The 19,648-nt window shown below is 39.2% G+C and overlaps 1 protein-coding gene across 9 annotated transcripts in view; it reads left to right on the forward strand.

Moving 5' to 3' along the window:
* Positions 1 to 529: 529 nt before the first annotated feature.
* The window catches only part of LOC129733208 (protein abrupt), a 166,249-nt gene continuing 147,130 nt past the window's right edge, over positions 530 to 19,648 (forward strand). For 3 of the 9 annotated variants that reach the window (XM_055694863.1, XM_055694870.1, XM_055694871.1), the window contains exons 1-2: positions 530 to 1,087; positions 14,789 to 15,001. The gene's annotated coding sequence lies outside the window, so the exon portion shown is untranslated. Of the gene's footprint in view, positions 1,088 to 1,910; positions 2,143 to 14,763; positions 15,002 to 19,648 lie in introns of all 9 variants that reach the window. The other 6 variants (XM_055694868.1, XM_055694865.1, XM_055694864.1 and 3 more) reach the window with 6 other exon arrangements.

A 19,648-nucleotide genomic window follows, 5' to 3' on the forward strand; every position in this document is an offset into this window, starting at 1 on the left:
TGGATCGTAGGCCGGCGGTTGGCGGAGGTTGTGCACATACATCAGTTGAGTTGAGTGAAGCATGTGCTCTGCATGAATGAGTAATCAGAGAGTAAAAGAAAAGAGTGAAAGAGAGGAGAGTGCATGAGGATGCTGCACGGCACTCAAACAAGCAGGTTGGGAAACACAGTACAGTTCCAACAATCGGTTGATAAACAGTTCCGCGTTTCTTCTGTGCCTCTTCGATTTTGTATCGAAAGGAGAGCCAAACTCGTGGTTTGTTTTTCTTTCGATTCCGCTTTGCCCTCCTCCTGTGAGTGTCCGGGCGGTTGAGCACTCCTTTTCCACTCCACATAACCGCCGCAGGCGGGTGAGTGCTCCGGATAGTGTGCGCTTTGTTTGAATGAAGGCTGGCTGATCTTCTCTCGTTCTGTCGTCGCTCGGTCGGTCGGTCGGTGCTCTCTCGCACGCCTACTCTGGACCCGCGCTCCGTCTATGCTCTGCTGTGTACTTGTGTGTACTTACGGTTTTTGCGCTGCTGCTTACATACACACGTTGCGCGTACTCAATCATTCGTTCGGTAACGCTCGCATCGTGTGCACACGCATTGCTCGCCTGGCTCGCGTACTTCTCTTGTCCTGTCCTGTCCTGGGTGCACTTGAAGCAACTTTACTTTGAACACTACTAGTCAGTTGCACAGCGTGAGTGATCGAGGGAGGAAGTACATAGTCATTACCTGCTCCCGTTTAGTGACAGCCAAACAAACAATAGCAACAACGGTCTCCTCGATTGATACATACATACAACAGGACACAGACAGCAGGTACCGACCGCCCACTGCGAGTCTGGTCGGAGTTCCCAGTCTTCAAGTTGCGCTTCGCGAATCCGGTATAAACACAGAGTGCAGTTTGCCGCCGCGTGGAAGGTGTTACAACTAGAACCACCACCCCGCGGGTTGGGTTTCGCGCTTCGTTGTCCTCTCCGGTGTGTGCAGGAGTGACAGCAAGCAAAGAAGAAAACACATTTGTCATCGCGGTTTTTGGTGACGACGTTCCGGTTTTTTTTTGTTTGGTCGGAAGCCGGAAGTGAACAGGTGCAGAAATCTGAGGTGTTTATTTGTTTGAGTGTACAAGTTCTTAGTTTTTTTTTTTGTCTTCATTAGTGAGCGATCGTATCAGTTAAAATTATTTCGTTTTACAACAGTGTCATTGATGAATCGGTTGCTTATCGATTAATTTACTGACGTGGTTGACGCCAAAAGACGTGCGATAACACGCGGCAATTAATTTCCTCGCATACTACGAACACACCTTGGCAAACGGTGCAATCAAACATCACGAATCGAAGTGGCCCCATTGAGTGATAAAAAATAGAACACACTTTATTAATCAATTATATTTGCGTCCCAATAAAAAGTGGCACCAATCGGCTGATAAGTACCCGCCTACCACAACCCTGAACCACCTTCGGGGGACTAGACGGATGGAAACTCAATTTCATCCATTATTGCAATCAAACGAATTAAACCATCATCGCCACAATCAGTGTTCAGTTTTGTCCCGCGTTTTTGTTTTTCAGTTGATTAAGTTCAATTAATAACTACAGATGAGGAAACGAAAACTACCGAACTACAGTCGGTGAATTCTACGCCACAGTAAACCCGAGTGCAAGTGATTGATACTTTTTTTCTCGATATCTAGGAACGACAAACGAAACAAAAACACAATTGAAAAAAGTTCGTAATTAATCAACAACTTGATTGATTTTGATTAAAAGCGAGTGATAACGTGCATCGAAGTACACAGCGTTTTTTTTTTCGGTTCCTCTATCGCCAATGACGTTTAAAAAATTAAATTAAATTATTGTTCCGTGCTTTGTACTCTGCATGCTCTGCTTTGCCTACTGAGAGTGTGTGCGAGTGCCATTTGTAGCCTTTTTCCAGTGCAAGTGACAGCGCAATACAGTGTGGAAAAGAGAAAGAAGGAAAACAATAGCAGTTTTGTGAGCGAAGAAGTGACACGAATTATGAACGTTTGTTAGAATCTGAGTGCAGTTCGTCAAGTTGTTGTGTGAAGCCTGCCGTTACCGTCATCAGCGAGCAAGTGCAACATGAGCATCACGCAGCAGCGCTTTCCCTACGAACGCATCACCCTCTAATCTACGGTATGTGCAACACCCTTTTAGAAACCCAGCGCCCTTCCAGTAATCTAGCAAATCAATACGCGGTTCCCGTTCTATCGATAGCCGGAAAAATAAACAGGACCAACCTTAGAGAGTCAGCTGTTCCCTTGCTTTGTGACACACTCGCACACAGCAGCAGTGAACCCTGGAACCATAAATCTTCCCCTTCGCACGGAAATCCCTCCGGCTGCTAGGCTGATGAGACGTCTCGGGCGATCTTTGCCAACCAGGCCGCGCGCCGTCGCCCGCCGTGAGCCGGTAGGAAGTTATCGATTTTCCCCCTTTTCTGCATGCACACACACGTTTTCCGCAGCAGAATTGCAACTGCGGAAAATCGCGCAAATTAATCACCACCCGAGGAGAGGCCACGGCCGTGGAAAAGGGAACATAGCTAACCCCGAAAAAAATCGATGCTATCTATGTACGTACCTTCAGTCTCCGTACTCGGCACGGAACTCGTACTTCGGTGCAGTGTGCGATAAAAATATAGAAAACTCATAACTCAGGCTTTCGTTATTAATCTGAGCGACCACGCTTTTTTTTTTTTGCTCGGTTATCGGTACACGGGGGTTTGTCCCGAATCCGATGAAATTGGGACGACATTTGCAGCAGCATGTGGGTGCGGTAAGAGAGTTAGTAGCATCATAACCCTTTTTTGGAAACTTGGGCGAGTTTTGTTATCGACGAAAAAAGTTACATTGGTTGAAGTCTGACTTCCAGACAAAAAAGAAACACGAACAACGTGTGAATGCAGCTTAGCCTGTGTGTTAAACTCCCAAAAAAATATGCTGCGTCAGTGCCTCAACATCAAGGTTTTGTTTCACGCGGATGGGAAACCCAATTTCCATTTTCACCTGTACTTTTTTTTGCTTTTCTCGGTAGAAAGTACAAGAAATGACTCACATTAAATTTGAGATTACCGAACCCTCCGTAAGCGAAGAATGACTGCCATGTATATGAAAGTTGAGTAACGCTATCTATGTTTGAAGTATGCTAATAGTTATTTTAATCGCTGTTCGGACATGGTTGTAGAAACTAACTTGGCTCCAGTTTGTAGTTAACACTTTGAAGGTTTTTGTTTGTCTGACAGCCGTCGTCCCGATCAGAGCTGCCAGATCCATTAGCGGATTTGTAAGTGCTAATCAAACCGAAGAACTGACAAAGCTGAAGTGAAGTATCTTTGATCTTGGCGGATGGTGTTTTTTACTTCCTTAAGTTTTTTTCTCAAACAAGCTTGGATTATTTGATCATTTATCGATCTTTAAAATAAGCTAACCTCAAATCTAAAATATATCAAAATTCTGACTATGAAGCTTACAAAACTAGAAATCATGCTGAATCGGATTCTTTCGATGTAAAAAATCGTCTCTTCTAATTAGTATGTTTTCCTTAATGTTGGTAATGAACTGGACATTAAATTGATGTTAAACGGTCAAGCTTATTAGGCACGGCTCATGGGAAGGTCTGTCAAACTTCAAATGACGCTCAGTTCAAACACTGTTCATCAGAATCAAGGTTGAAAAGTAAAATTCGCTTACCAATTTTAGTACGAAACATGAATACCTAATTGTAACGCGGATGAGAACCAATTATCAACTATTCAGTTTGTAAAACTGGCTTGAAAAACCTAAATTAATCCACCTAGCGGTCAGACTCAGCCCTTCTCATTCAAACTTATTATTTGTAAAAATAGATTTACATGAATGCTCAAATCCAAAAAGGTATATTCACTCTTTGGGTTCTAAAATATTGATGTTGTAATTAAAGTATAAAATATGAAATTTGACGTACTGTTAGTGCTTCAGAAATAGCGAATATAAGAAATGACTCTTAATTTCGAACAATTTAATCACGAGCGATACCGGGAACGTTCAAATAGTACGATACCACATTTAAATCATGTTGAGGCCATATATATTGATCAAAGCAGCCATAGTGTTGAATAGTCTTTGAATTTGTTTTCTTTACAAAACTTGTATGTCAAATTTTCATGAAGTTTGTTATTTGTAAGTTTGAGAGATGACTGGTTTGTATGACACTAGTTATGTTCAAATAAGTCGTGTAATACTTGAGATAATAGACTTTACATATTAAAACATAACGGTTGCTTAAGTTTGATTACAATCAAATGTAAAGGGAACGTATGGGGGAGCCAAACTTTGAAACCACGTGTTCAATCATAATTCATCAGTTAACCCTTAACTATCCCGTTCATTCGATATCAATACTGTTCAAATCTGTTGTGTAGTTTCTAAGATAATGAAGTTTCATGATTTTCACATTTCGATACATTACAGACGAAGTTACATTCCGATTACAGCAAAATTCAATAGGGTGTTATGAGGCAGCTAGACCTTTCATTTGACACTAATTTTGTGGAAATCGGTTCTACCATCTCTGAGAAAAGTGAGTGAGTCCAAGTAGTCTTTAAACATTTATAAATTTTAAACATTTTTAAACATAACAGGCAAAGTAATAATCCGTTTGCAAAACAAATCATTAGGGTCTTATGAGGCAACAAGACCTTCCATATGACACTGATTTTATGAAAATCGGTCAGCCATCTCTGAGAAACATGAGTGAGATTAAATAGTCTCCAGAACACGTTTCTTTCCATAACTTCTAAACCACATGTTCAATCTTCATAAGTTCAAAAGTTAAGGGTTTTTTAGGTAGCCCGTTTATTTGAAACCAATTTTGTTCAAATCGGTTGTGTAGTTTCTGAGATATTTCGTGATTTTTACACTTTGACACATAACCTCTGAAATAGAAATCAGATTACAATAAAATTCAATAGGGTCTTATAGGGCAACTAGACCTTCCATTTGGAATTGATTTCATTGAAATCGATTCAGCCATCTCTGAGAAAATCGAGTGAGATTGGGAGAGCGTTACACACACACACATGCAGAAAATGCTCAGCTCGTCGAACTGACTCGAGTGGTATACGACATTCGGCCCTTTGGAGCACTTTTATACCTTTAGTTTTTGCAGTGATTGCTATACCTTTCTAGGAGAAAGGCAAAAAGTGAAATGATAGAAATGACTTTTAATTTCAACTTCAATCCCGAGCAAGGCCGCAAGCATTGAAATAGTACAATATTAAATTTACCGGATCTCGGTAATTTTTGCCGAGAACGGCACCACTGAGTGCTCGGTTAAAAAAATAATGACAGCTGTCACATTTTTTCGTGAATCTCGGTTCACCTAACTGATATTTCGGCTCGTTAATATTTTGTGCCGAAACTTCAGTTAGGTTGAACCGAGATTTTCGAAAAAATGTGACAGCTGTTATTTTTTTTTCTAACCGAGCACTCAGTGGTGCCGTTCTCGGCAAAAATTACCGAGATCCGGCAAAAAAATTTAAGTGTGTATAGTTTGAAACAGTCTGCGGGTTTCGTTTCTTTCTATAATTTTCAAACCACATGTTTAAACATTATGAAATTCATTGTTTAAGGGTTTGAAAGCCCATTTATTTGAATTCAACTATGTTCATAGCTTCTGAGATATAAGAGCGTTTTTCACATTCTGACGCAGCGCCAAAACTAAAAGTTTGATTACAATGAAATTCAATAGCAACCTAAGCGGCAAATAGACCCTTCATTTGACACCAAGATAGAAAGAATCGGTCAGACCATCTCTGAGAAAAGTGAGTGCGAAAGAAAGGTGCACATACACACGTACACACCCACACACAAACATATACACCTATACATGCATATATGCAGAAAATGCTCGATTCGTCGAACTAAGTTGAGTAGTATATGAGTAATCAGTCCGTGTGTAGGAGCAAAAACGATTTTTTGTTTCTTAATCCGACAGTTTCGGTGACTTTATTTCACCTTTTTCAAGGAGTCTAAAAATATACAATACGTGTAGTTTTCCTTTTTCTGTTACTGTTTTGAGTTTTTTGTATGTGTTTGTACTTACAGAAAAGATTATCGTTTTATTGTTCAGTGTGTTGGTGTCCAACATAGGTTGTCTGGTGTGTATTGCAAATGGCGTCTTTATTTGGCTATGTATAAAAATAGATTTTCTTAAATTTAAATTCTACTGTTTCTTAACAAACTGTACTCACTGCATATGTCTCTATTTTTGTGTGCACTACACTGTATAACAGTTATCACTTTTTTCTAGCACTGCTTTTTCTAATTAAAATTTTCTAATCAGAGCAATAGGTTTTGTATTTTTTTCCAGTAGTCTACTATTTCTTGACAGTTTGTTGTGAGTGTGTTGGAGAGCTACGCTAAAAACTTTAGGTTGTTATTGCATATTGGTTGTTGTGTTTATCGGTTTTATTGTGATTGATATTTCTTATTGTGTGTATAATACCAGCATATACAGTGTTAAGTCCCTCAGTGTCTGTGCGTTTGTTGATACTATTTTCTGTGTTGGCAATATGTACAAACACATACAAAAAACTCAAAACAGTAACAGAAAAAGGAAAACTACACGTATTGTATATTTTTAGACTCCTTGAAAAAGGTGAAATAAAGTCACCGAAACTGTCGGATTAAGAAACAAAAAATCGTTTTTGCTTCTATACACGGACTGATTAAGCCGATAAATCCACAAAAGTAGTATATGACATTCGGCCATTTCAATCATTTTTGTACCTTTTAATTAGCCAGTGATCGTTAGGAGAAAGTCAATATGTTTACTTTCATTATGTAATTTCACATTTTTATGAACAACGGACACAGTTACAATCCGATTGCAATGAAATTCAATAGCAACCTATGGGGCAAATAGACCTTTCATTTGACACTAATTTTGTGAAAATCGGTTCAGCCATCACTGAGAAAAATGAGTGAGTTTAAACAACCTCAGGATAACTTTTCTTTACATAACTTTTGAACCATATGTTCAATCATAACGAAATTCAAAAGTTAAGGGTTCTGGGGACAGCCCAATCATTTGAAACCAGTTTTATTGAAATCGGTTGTGTGGTTTCTGAGATATTGATGTTTCGTGATTTTTACATTTTGATACATAACCTCTAAACTAAAAATCCGATTACAATTAAATTCAATAGCAACCTATGGCGCAACTAGACCTTTCATTTGCAATTAATTTTATGAAAATCGGTCCAGCCATCTCTGAGAAAAGTGAGTGCGAAAAAAAGTTGCACATACACACACACACACACACACACACACACACACACACACACACACACACACACACACACACACACACATACACACATACATACATACATACAGAAAATGCTCAGTTCGTCGAAAGAAGTCGAGTGGTATATGACATCCGGCCATTGGGACCACTTTTATACCTTCGGTTTTTCCAGTGATTGCTATACCTTTCTAGGAGAAAGGCAAAAATATAATAGTAATCAGCTGAAATGAGATTTACCAATAAATTCAAAGCAACATTTTGTTTCGGAATTCGACCTTCTTCGAAGTCTATCGCAGCCAACCGTTGAAGTACAGAAAAATTGTGGGGCTGTTCGATCCTAATGACTATAACGATTTCTTCAAGCCAAGATTATAACATACGACAACTGAAGGTCATTAAATTCAATGTTTGGGAAATCATTCTTAAGCTAAATAACAAAACCCGAGAAAAATTTTAGATTCAGACAATTTAAAAAAAACACGTGGAACGATCAAAGTTTAATCCAAAGAAAAACATCACAGTCGAAACGCTTTCGTAGGAAAAAGTTGCTGCAAATGAAACGCAGATGTGAAATATGTTGCATAGTCTTGATATAAAGATGACCCGTCGTTGTCAGTTATCAAAGAGAAACAGATGAGCAATTGAAATGAAATCTCAAATTTCTGGGTTAGACGATGAGAGTACTGAATACGAGACACTAGCCGATGACGAAATTGTTGAAGGTGTTACAAATCCAAGACATACAATAAATATAAGTGATTCAAAGTATGGGTACTAAAATTGTGAGTAACATCGAGAAAATCTGAAAGCTGCTGAGCAATTTTTCTGTGAACAACAAAACACTCCTGCCCCTCCAATTAGTTTGCTCACAAACACTTTTATTTGAAGTATTCTGAATCAATAATAATTTGTTGATAATTTGTTCCAACATTGCTTAATTTCATAAATTAGTGAATGAATTTGAACTAGTTTTCGTTTCGTAGTATTGAAGTAGGAAAGTATTGAACTAGGTTTCGTAGTATGAGTAGGAAAGTCAGTCAAAATTACTCTTATATAGTTCTATTCAAGACATTACACAGAGTTTTATTCTGCTGATTACGTGCTCTAAATTAATAGCATCCTCACATTTGATGTCGCCAAAAAATCACATTTTTCATTATAACTTTTTTTTCATGGCGTTTTACATTTTCCTATCCTCCTTCAAAATTGTACGGTTTTTATGGGTCCATATTTCCGCCGGATGTGGTAGAACTCCAGAAATAACAAAGATATTTTGAAAAGCACAGGTTTAACAAATGTTTTTACAAGTTTAAAAATAGTTATCTGCGATTTTTTGCAAACTAATAAGTGATTTCGAGTTTAATTCACCCTTCAAGAAACGATAATGGGCAAAAAACTTTTGTATTTTAAACTATAGCGAATTAAAAAGCTCAGTAAAATATGTATTTCTGTTTTGCAAATAACTTTGTAACAGGTTAAAATATGTAAAAACCCGTGAAGAAAAGTTGAATAGAAAAATATAATTCTAGTGAACTTCTTATATAAAACTATTCACATCTTGTATACCATAAAAGACATTCGACATTTTCGACAAACTAGCATCTTCCAAAACTTTCCAAGGACACCGGCTGTCTATCTCACTGTCCTTAAAAAATAGGTACATTTTCGAAATAAACCAAAAAAATAGAAAAAGAGAGAAACTTTTCCAAGAAAAATTATATCACTAAAATTAATACTAAATTTAACCAAAAACTGGAACAAAAAACATGAAGCAGCGCTAGTTGGCATTATTTGCAAAACTGTTGCATTCAAATGGATTTTAGTTGATTTTAATCTATTCAAGTGATTCAACAAACTTTATTCTACATAATTTCACCGAGTATTCATAGAAGCTGTACTAAATTTTGGGTTGCCTTAAAGTTTTCGAACAGGTTATGGGCCCAACAGATTCGTACAACTTGTAGAAACTTTTTAAATGTATTTACCAATCCCACACGACGAAAACTACCACTAAAATCAAAAGTGAAGACGCTATTTTTAAGGAGCACAAAATCAGCAACACAAAGCAATGTGCAGTAGCATCTTCTAGAATTTCTGATTCCACAGCAACTGACGAAAAGTGCCCAGGGATGGATTTCTTTCACTATAGATGTAAAGAAAAGATTGCAGTTGAGCTTAACTAAAATTCCGTACGACTATGTGTGTAACAAAAATTTATGCTAATAAGAATAAAGTTTGAGAAACATAATCATAATCACAATAATGGGAGATCAATCAAATTTATTTGCTCCGCAATAATAAAATTCCAACTGGTAAAAAATTCTAATCTGCAACATTCGAACGACATCACAAATTTGTGGATTTTCGAACCACAGACTTCATAATAAGTTAGTTAAAAGAATACGAGACTGGTGCTTTCATTGAAAGGTGTGTTTTTGATTTGAAATCAGAAGGCTGCTTTGTGGTTGATGAGACGGCAATAAGCCTTTAACATGAAGTATCCAGATTCTGGTTTATTTGTATTCAAAAGACAGTGCACAGTGGTCCAATGACAAAAACTTAACTCCATAGCACCTTCATCCTACCTTAATAGTGTCTTCAGAACAACTGTTTGTATGGATGATGTTTGCAAAGATTTCAGTTGAGCTTAACTAAAATGCTGTACGGCTATTTGTATGACAAAAATCTATTCTGATTAGATTACAGTTTGGGAAACATTATCAAAATTATTTGCTTTATAATAGTAAAATTCCAACTGGTAAATAACGTTCAACCTGCAACGTTCAAACGACATCACAAATTTGAGGACTTTCTGGACCACAAACTCACAGAGCAAAAATACGAGACAGGTGCTTTCACTGGAGGGAATGTTGAAAATCCTCTAACATTAGAAGGCTGCTTCGTAGTTTATGAGATGTGTTACTGCCTTCAACGTGAAAAATTCAGATTCTGGTTAATTTGTGTTCAAAAGACAGTTTACAGTGGTCCAAAAGGACAAAAATTTAACTTCATTTATTTTTATCTTAAAGCTCGATCCATTTAATATTTGGTCGCACAGAGTGGGACATATCTTCGTCAGAAAAGAAAAAATACGTGAAAAAATCTTGAGATATCATTTTGCAGCAAATTAATTATCCTCTAAAGGAAAAATAGAGTAAAAATATATTCGTCTGAGTTTCGGATAAATTCACGCACTTTTCGTTTTATACCGCCCATCGTTTTCTGTACAGTGAAACTGTCTACTCGATCCTCCATTTTTTTCCACCATCTGATGTTAATCAGCTGGGTTTTTATCGTTCTGCCACTATTCTTCAACTTGCTCTTGATTATCGCTCAATAATTTTCAATTGGACGAAAATCTAGGCAATTTGGTGGGTCGATAGCATTTTCGATGATACCAATTCTGTTCGCTTTGCACCAAGCCATGACGTCCTGGCTGTAGTGGCAACTGGCCAAGTCAGACCAGAACTTCACCGGACCGTCATGTGATTGGATGAACGGCAAAATCCGCTTCTGGAGGCACTATATTCCTTGTTCACCTGGCCATTTCATGGTTGATCCGGTGTAGAAAATCTTTTTTTTCCTCAGTTGCAGATTTGTCATCGTCACCCTTGGGCTTGGGCATACAGAATTTTCGACCTGAGAACTGCGCGATATCCATTTTTACAAATATCTCACCGTCCATTCAAATGCAGCCGTCGAGTTTGGTCAGCGTTTTGCAACAGGATTCTGCTTGAGGGTCCTGTTGGGGTGCTTGCTGGCCTGGAACGACCGCAGGCCTCCAAGCAGACAGATTCGTTGAACTACGATGCAGAGAACTTCTCAGCCAAATCGCGCAGTGTAATCCCAAGGTTTGTCCGGACTGCTATGCAGACTTTCAATCGTCGTAGCTACTTGTCAATCGCTCCACTTCTACGGTTGCTATGATCAGCGCAATCCAGCGTTAGAGCTCTAGCACGCTGTCGGGTTATCAACGCGAGTGTGCAATATTTTCTCACGTGTTTCACGTTTCATCGTCGATAACTTTTGATCCACTGACTCGAATTTGATGAAACACTATGTAAACAAAACGTCCTTACCACTGCACTGTCATTGGTTTCTCGAAACTGCCACTAGAGGCATCACAGTAAACAGAAAGCTGCGACCAAATATTAAATGGATCTAACTTTAGCTTAATAAAGTTTTCGGAACAATTGTTTGCATGAATGATCCGCATACTAAACTTTGACTTGTTTCTATTAAGAGAGAAAGGAATGGTTTATTCAGCAAAGTTTTAGAACATGCAAAAACATGAAGTTTTTATGAATAAACAAAATAATAAATCAATTGGGTAGAGAGTTACAGAGTATTTCATATGAAAGTTACTTAAAACTTAGTATTTTGTACTTAACTTTTGTTAGTTGCTTTTAACAAGAGCACGTTGTTCTAAAGAAGTATTAAGTCATACAAAACACACGTTTTTGTCGAAGATTACATATCTACAGGATTTTTTCTCACAAAGTTGTAGCATATTTTATCTTGTTCTTTCGATGACTTCAAGAATGGATGGCTGGTGGATTGGTATAAATGGAACCTACAACAGTAGTACTTGAGCTATGTTTTAGGGAAAAATTATTGACATCATAATTCTACTTGCACCTTTGTACCCTGAACGTTCTTAAAGTTATCGAAAAAATAAGCCTAAACATGTAATAACTTTGCAAGGGAAACTCCTGAATAAATGTAGTCTACGACAAGTAGTTCGAAGTAATTTATCCCTCCTAATTCTATATTATTGGGCCGCGTATAAGAGCTGTACTACATTTTGGATTGCCTCGAAATTTTTGAACAGGTTATTTCTATTTCAAACAGTAAGACTCGAACCCACAACTTCTAATGTTTAGAAGTTGTGGGTTCGATTTCCACCTGCTTGACTATATTTTTCGTAAATTTTTATTTAACTATTTTATCAGTTAGAACATTTTTCAATCGTCAACTCCACATTTACTGCTTGAAATAGATATAAAAATAACTGAACTTGCAATAAAGTCATTAGAAATGAGAAAGATACATATTACTACATATTTTAAAAACTTTCAAAGTGTATTACCCTATCTCGCACGGCGAAAACTCACCGGAAAGTTGTCCTGTGTTACACTAAATACAACTTTTGTAATGGAAAATAATTTCACAGAAAAAGTCCTGGTTAGGTTCAAGACAACATTTTAAAACTACTTTTTTCTCTTTTCATGTGATTCATCACACCTTATTCTACCACCTTATTCTTCCACCGATTTTTTATGGAAACTCTTCGATGTTCTGGGTTTCCTTAAAGTTTTAGAACAGGTTATGGGCTCCACCATATTGGGACATTTTTTAGAAACTTTTAACATGTATTTACCAAACTCACACGTCGAAAACTCCCGAAAAGTTTTCTCATGTTACCAATTACAACTTTAGGGCTAGAAAATAATTTCACAATTACGACAATATTGTTTCCTGGAAGTAATCGTTGCCCACTATTTATTCCCTTGCAGTCTTACATACTACAATGTATACTAACTTTCGTCTGCCAGTCAGTCCGACCAGTAGCAGTAAAAAAACAGCACAGGAAATTGCAACTTTGCATAATTCATTGTGGGAACAATCCACCGGAATACCGGTGTCACCGGCCAGCAGCAGCAGCAGCCAACAGTGGGGCACGGACGATTAAGTTCAATTGATTTAATTAATTACTAATGGAGTTATTTACTGTTCACCGATATATATTTTCAATTCGCCACCGTTGGTTGGTTGAACAATGGCAACACTTACACCAAGTAGTGAGTACCTACTAGTAGTAAAAACTTGCGACTTTCTTCTCCTGCGAACAGCGGCCCATCTTTGCACCGACAGACAGCGGCCATTATTCCGGCCACGGGGAAGTACAATAATTGATTTTAATTGAATTAATCGAAGGAAGCGAATATTGTGCAACTGTCCTTGTCTGCAGCCAGCAGGCCTGTGTTCCCAGGCCCCCTCCCCCGCCAACCAAACGGTAATGGGTTGGGGTGCGCCAGAACGGAAAGAAGCTCTAATTCAATTGAAGATTATGTAACAAAAGAAAATCTCCCGAATGGGGAGTGCTCTCTAAAGTGGCGGTCGGTGTGGGGAAAATTGCAATGATTTTAATTCGATTAGAAAGCCATTTAGTAGCGGCTTCTCGCTGAAATCACATGAGTCCGCTTTCGGGCCAGGCGCGTTGACAGTTTTACTTCTACTGCTACTGCTTCTGCTGCTGTTGTTGTTGGTGATGATGATTTGGGAAAATTTTCTGTCTGAAACTTATTCACGCCATCACCCTTCTGCTGGCAATCAGTGCGAAAATGGTGACGTTAGTGGAGGACAGCGGAACGGCGGGTAAATATCCTCTAAACGTACCCAATTGTTCCATCAAAACAGTTTTCCACTCACTTGAAGCACGCCGCACACATGTTTGGGTAATTGACTCAAGCTGTGTGGGTTAGTAATTAGAGCTCTCGCAATTAGATGCACCCATACAGCGACGCACGTGGCGCTGCGATTCTTCCCGAGAGCGGGAGATGAGAATGGAAACCGCGAGCGAGAGTTTCCGCGCCTGCAAGGTATACTCACTGCACAACACAGCACTCATAACTTGCGCTCTGTCGTATTTTTAGCGGCACCCTCCCCTTTTCCCCCAAAATCCCGTCCCAGAACAGGGGGAAAATAAAACAGTTGATTTGTATAGTTCCATTTCTTCTCATTTTCCACGGAATATTTATCATCTTGTGAGACGAATACACACACGCGCTTTTAGCATGAAGGTACACTCACAAATAAACAGCCAGAGTGGCGAGTCATTCTCTACTATCTAACCATTACTATTTCCCGGTAATAAATAAAATTACCACCTTCCTTCGCCTTTGCTGCGGTTTTCGCCTCACGAACGAAGCTCGGTTGGACACAACTACATCCGCAGTTGTACTCCTGAATCACTTCCACCCAAAAATACAACCAGCAACTTACCGTTATAATTTACCTATAGTTACTACACCAGTAGTGGACCAGGGCTGCCGATGTCCCACTCTAGTGCACGATTAATGCGCTAGTGCCATCTAGTTTCCACGTGCTGGAATGTGTTGTTACTGGAGCGACGGTAGCGGCAACGGCGATCAGGACATTTGCGACAACTACGACGACGACAATATCGCACGGACACACAGTGCGAGTGAGCCGAGTGAGAGTGCTCTTCAAGTACTTATAAAAGTACCTTCTTCCCCGTGATTTCCACGTTTCGTCTCCCTCCGCAATTGGGGTTTTCTTTCGGGAGTAACTAACGATTAGAGAGCCTCCACCAGGCAGCGCACTCTGGAAGGAAAAATCAATAAAACAATAACAACTATGTGATAGTTTTACGGGCCCTCATTCGCGGACACACTCGGTTTTGTCCGGGTTCCGGTGCGTTTTTAACTGTGTTATTTTATGAAGGCAATTGTATAAAATAAATTTGCAGATTGATCGAGACGCGGTCCAATCGAAGAACATTGAACCCTAAGTGAAACAGTGACACTAGGAAGAGAACTGCACGGAAGTTTTTCGTTTCTTCAATGAATAATAGTGAACGGTGTGGAGAGTGAAAGATTTTCCTCCTCCGCGAAAGCAGTGATTCGATCCAGATAGCAGGAGTCAGACAGATAGTTGCTGTGCTTCTTACGTCGATCTATCGGTAAGTTTACAGCCCAATTCCGAAGTAGTTTATTCTGTGTTTACATTCCCAGCATAACAGCTCAATTGAGCCTATTAGTTTGACAATTGTTTTGTACGCTTGAGAAAGTTAAACGTAGTCGTGCTAATATTTACCCACCAATAAAAAGTCAGCGTGTAAATTCTCGGCTTTTCCACCTTTTCGTCGTGACAGCAGTGGCGTGCTGCTGCCAGTGCAATGCCGGCACGATAACACCGGTTGTCGTCTGGCAGCCGCGCCGCCACGCGGATGGAGGTGAAAAGAATTTTTGTTTGTTGTTTATTCTCCCAATATGTATATATTTGATGATTTCGATGCGCCAACACAAATACATTATTTAAATTGTCTATTTGTACATCCATTGGACAAAAAATGACAGCGCACGTTCCGCGACGTTCCTCCAGGGCGGAAAGATTGCTTCCAAGAGACGGTGCGTGCGTAAAAATTAAATAAAATAATACACTCTAGTAGGCACGGGAGTACGGTACGGTTGCAGTTTCGGGTTGCCAACTTCGGAATGGTTGAATCAGTTGGAATTTAATCATGACACTGGTCACCCTAATAGTAGGACCACTGTCAGACACCTCCAACCCCTCTTTGTTTGTTGTGGGTGAAGCGGACAGTATTGAAAACGTAAATGAAAATAATCATAATTTCACTGCCAGTAGCAGTGGCGCTGCCGTTGCTGCTGCTGCGTGTTTGACAGCCGATGAATATCATTGTCGTTCGGCGTACAGACAAAAATACGAACGGGTAGCAAGCTAGCCATTTATTTCGCAATATTTCAATTCTTACCGATATTCACTGGCACTAGTAGACATTGAACGTGAACACTTGTGGGAAAAGAAACGGTGAAAAAATATGGCTTGTTTTTTCCGGAAAAAGAATGAATTGTAAGGCGATGATAAAGAAGTTCAAAACAGATATGTTGCGGTCGCGGCACCAGGCGTCAGCTAGTTTATTGTTTAATTGGAATTCAATTTGACAGCTGATCGTGGGACCAACCAAGCGACCGTAAACAATTTATTTTACCGTAGCGTGTAATAATTTAAAAAAGAACAACGTTTTTGTGTTTTATTATATCGAATCAGTAGGCTGTGAGGCTGTGTGGCAGCAGCTGCGGCAGTCTACTGATTGACAGATGATATTCCAGCGCGCGTGTGTGTATGAATGTTTAAGTGCTGCTATTCTGATAATAATCTCGAAACCATTTGTTAATGCGATAAGAACTGAACCGATCGATTATTTGAGGCTGTAAATACTCGTACGCTGTCGCAAATGGCTTGTGAGCTGTCCTAATATGCGAGTGCGTCAGCCTCAGCGTGGTTACGTGATGAAATTTGTCTAGCTTTGCACAAAACCAATACTCAACACACACATGCACATATATCCCAGCCTGTGCGTCAAAACAATAGCAACCATTGATGCCCTGTGAGCGCTCGATAGAAAAGGAAGTAATAAAGCTTCATTAATTAGATTTTACGACATATTAATTATTTTCCATACAAGCTTAGCGCACTTGTCATCGTGGTGGGCTATTCGAGAACTGTGTGCTTGTACAGCAGCCCTCTGTGTTCGCTTGATGGCTTCATTGTATTCGTTGTTCAGAAAAAAGAGAGAAAAAAATGTTTCTAGTTCGAACGATTTGAGCAATTGTGCTAATGAAACTTGAAGTTAATTATTGTGCCGCTCAAAGTCATGTCTTTTTTGTTCTCTCTCTCGCTTCCCTCCCCCCGTCGCTCGTTCCTTCGAATTTAAACAGAGTAAAGAGTCTAATTGTGAGAACAAACATAACCTCAACCGAGATACAATTTTATGCCGCATGGCGACTGCTGTTCGTTCAATACTAGTGACGTGCAGCGGCATCAATAGAGAGCAAGTTCAACAACTGGCCTCGCGGCACCGCCGCAGAAATGGGTGTTGTTCCCTGAGTGTTCGGCGGTTGTGTTGTCGTTGGAAATTGAGTTATTTAATAACGCCTGAGCCTGGCTGCGCATCCCAACTGGTTCGCGGAAGATGATTGAGCATCCCCTTACCAGCCAGCGGGAGGCCACCTGAAATGCGAAATTCATCACCACGTGTACTTGGGCAAGATTGATTGTTTTATATCGTTTTGACGTAACAATTTCTTTCAAGTGCCATTTCACACCACTTCACTCAATCAGTGGTGATTTTTTGTGACTTTCTCCGCAAAAGCTGCGCGGATTGCACTGTCAAAAACAACAAAACCTATGCATATAGTCGTGTGCACGACGAAGAGGTGACAATTGTGATTGTGAAAAAAAAAAGTGAAGAGCGTTTGAAATATTTGGGGAAAAGGCTTAGCAGGAGCTAATCAAATTAACAGCACAATATAGTAAAGAAAGACGTAGTCCTACTTCAAAATACTGTTCACAATACAACACCAAAGCACCTCCTATTTTTAAATGCACTTTTGAATTTACCGCAAAGCCGTCAAAACTCTACTGAAATTACTAATTTTCACACCATTGAGTTTTTCCTCCGGTTGTTGTTTACAATTTTACGCCGGTGACCACTAGCAGATTTTTCGCAAATACCGGTACTCGCAAGTCACGTAACCACTCCAACTCTGTATACTTTGCTTTTTACACTAATAAACATTGCAAACGTGACAAGTTTCCGTGAAAAAACGCTTCACGAACTCACTGTTTTTTTTTCTGGTTTCAAAGAAACTGCGTCTGTCAAAAAGTGCGCCAGTGTTGTCAGCACTGCTAGCAGCTGCGTGCGCATTTAAATAATTTGTAATTAAATTAAGATTGAAAAAACTTATGCATTTTAAACTTTAACTCATTCAGGTGAAACCCCTGCTCACAGCTATGTCTGTACCGGTTTCGATACCATCAGCCCCAAAAATAAGTCAACCTTGGGTTTAATAACAACTTGGCAGCTGACTAGGTGGCCTACCGATAAACAGATTTGCGTCTCAATTAAAAACATCAATTGACCCGCTTCGATTATGTTTATCATGTGATCTTATGGATGATTTGGCACAGGATATGGCATTTGCTGTTCCCCCAGACAAAAGAATCGAACGCGGTGCGGTGGGTCTAAGGGGCGGGGACGAGCAACGGTACCGAACAATTGTACTATGATAACAAGAAGCATAGCTAAACCGAATGCGCGGCCAGCCCGCAGCACTTGCCAGCGCATTCGTGATTAATTGATTAGTGAAGTCGAGCTGGCTGGAAGAACAAACAAACGGCTGTACATTGAATACTAATTGAACGCTCCCCGTGTGACGGGGTTCCGGGACAGGACAACGTCAAGCCGTTGTTCGTCAAAGCAAGCGCGATAAACGTTCAAACTATGCTAATAGTTTTTAATAAAAAGTCATAAAAATTACCCGTCTGTGCACAAACTGCGCACCGTGTACTTACTAGCTGCTAAGCAACCGAGAATCGCCTTCTTCTTTCTTTACTCATCAAACTAGGGTGGTTGTTTCCTACATTTTAACTTGTTAAAAAACTTTCAAAAATATTTCAATTCATGTAAACTGCATTTACCTTAGTTTATATCTCATCCCATACACGTATTAAATAGCACCCCACCTGACACCAGCAGAGATGGCATGGCCAAGCGGTGATTGTTCTACCGACCGGGTGGTTGAAAAACACAGTCATACAGTTCCACACCGCCACCGCCTGACCAACCGGGCTCTTTTTCTTTTTTTGTTGGGCACATGTTAATCAACCAAATACGAACGGCTAATTAGCGACTATTACACAAGCGCTGGACGAGAAAATGAGCGCTGCACGAACAAACTGTACCTCTACCTACGGGCTGGTGGTTGGTTAGAACGACGACGATACACTCGACTGAAATAGAACAATTTCTACCGGTAACGTGCAACCGACAATATTCAACCTATGAGCGAGATATAACAATAATGTCCACCCTGATACCTCTCATACATTTGCTTGCCTTTTCGTTGTTTGGAAACTTTGGTTATCGATATTAAAGTTATTTTATTTCAAAATATCTTAAGGCTCACCAATCTAATCTGAAACTGTTTTGAAATTAAATTGAAACTAAACTGAACTGAAACTCAACAGAATTTAATCTAATGTTAATCCGAAGTTGAATTGAAACTCGACTAAACTGGAATGAAACTGAACTAGATCTAAACTGGAATTGCACTGAAACTAGAATAAAACTTAACTGGAGCTGAAAAGAAATTGAACTGATACTGAACTAGACCTATACTGTGACTGAACTAAAATTGAATTGAAATTAAACCAAAAATGATTTAAAACTAAACTAAAACTAATCTGAAATTGAACTCACACTGAACCAAACGTAAGCTGAAACTGAACCGAAACTGGACTGAAACTGAATGAAAACTATACTAAAAATGGTATGAAACTAAACTGCAACTTTACTGAACTGAACTAAAATGCACTAAACTAAACCAAAACTGAACTAAAACTGGATTGAAACTAAGCTGAAAATAAACTAGAGCTTAACTAAGAATTAAACAGAAATTAAAGTGAGCTGGAACAAGCTGAACCGAACATAAACTGAATTGAAACCATACTAAAACTTCACTGAAACAAGGCTGAAACAGAACTAGAACTAAACTTACTCTGAACTGAAAATAAATTCGAAATT

Source organism: Wyeomyia smithii, chromosome 3 (assembly GCF_029784165.1).
Source record: "Wyeomyia smithii strain HCP4-BCI-WySm-NY-G18 chromosome 3, ASM2978416v1, whole genome shotgun sequence".
Classification (NCBI taxonomy): domain Eukaryota; kingdom Metazoa; phylum Arthropoda; class Insecta; order Diptera; family Culicidae; genus Wyeomyia; species Wyeomyia smithii.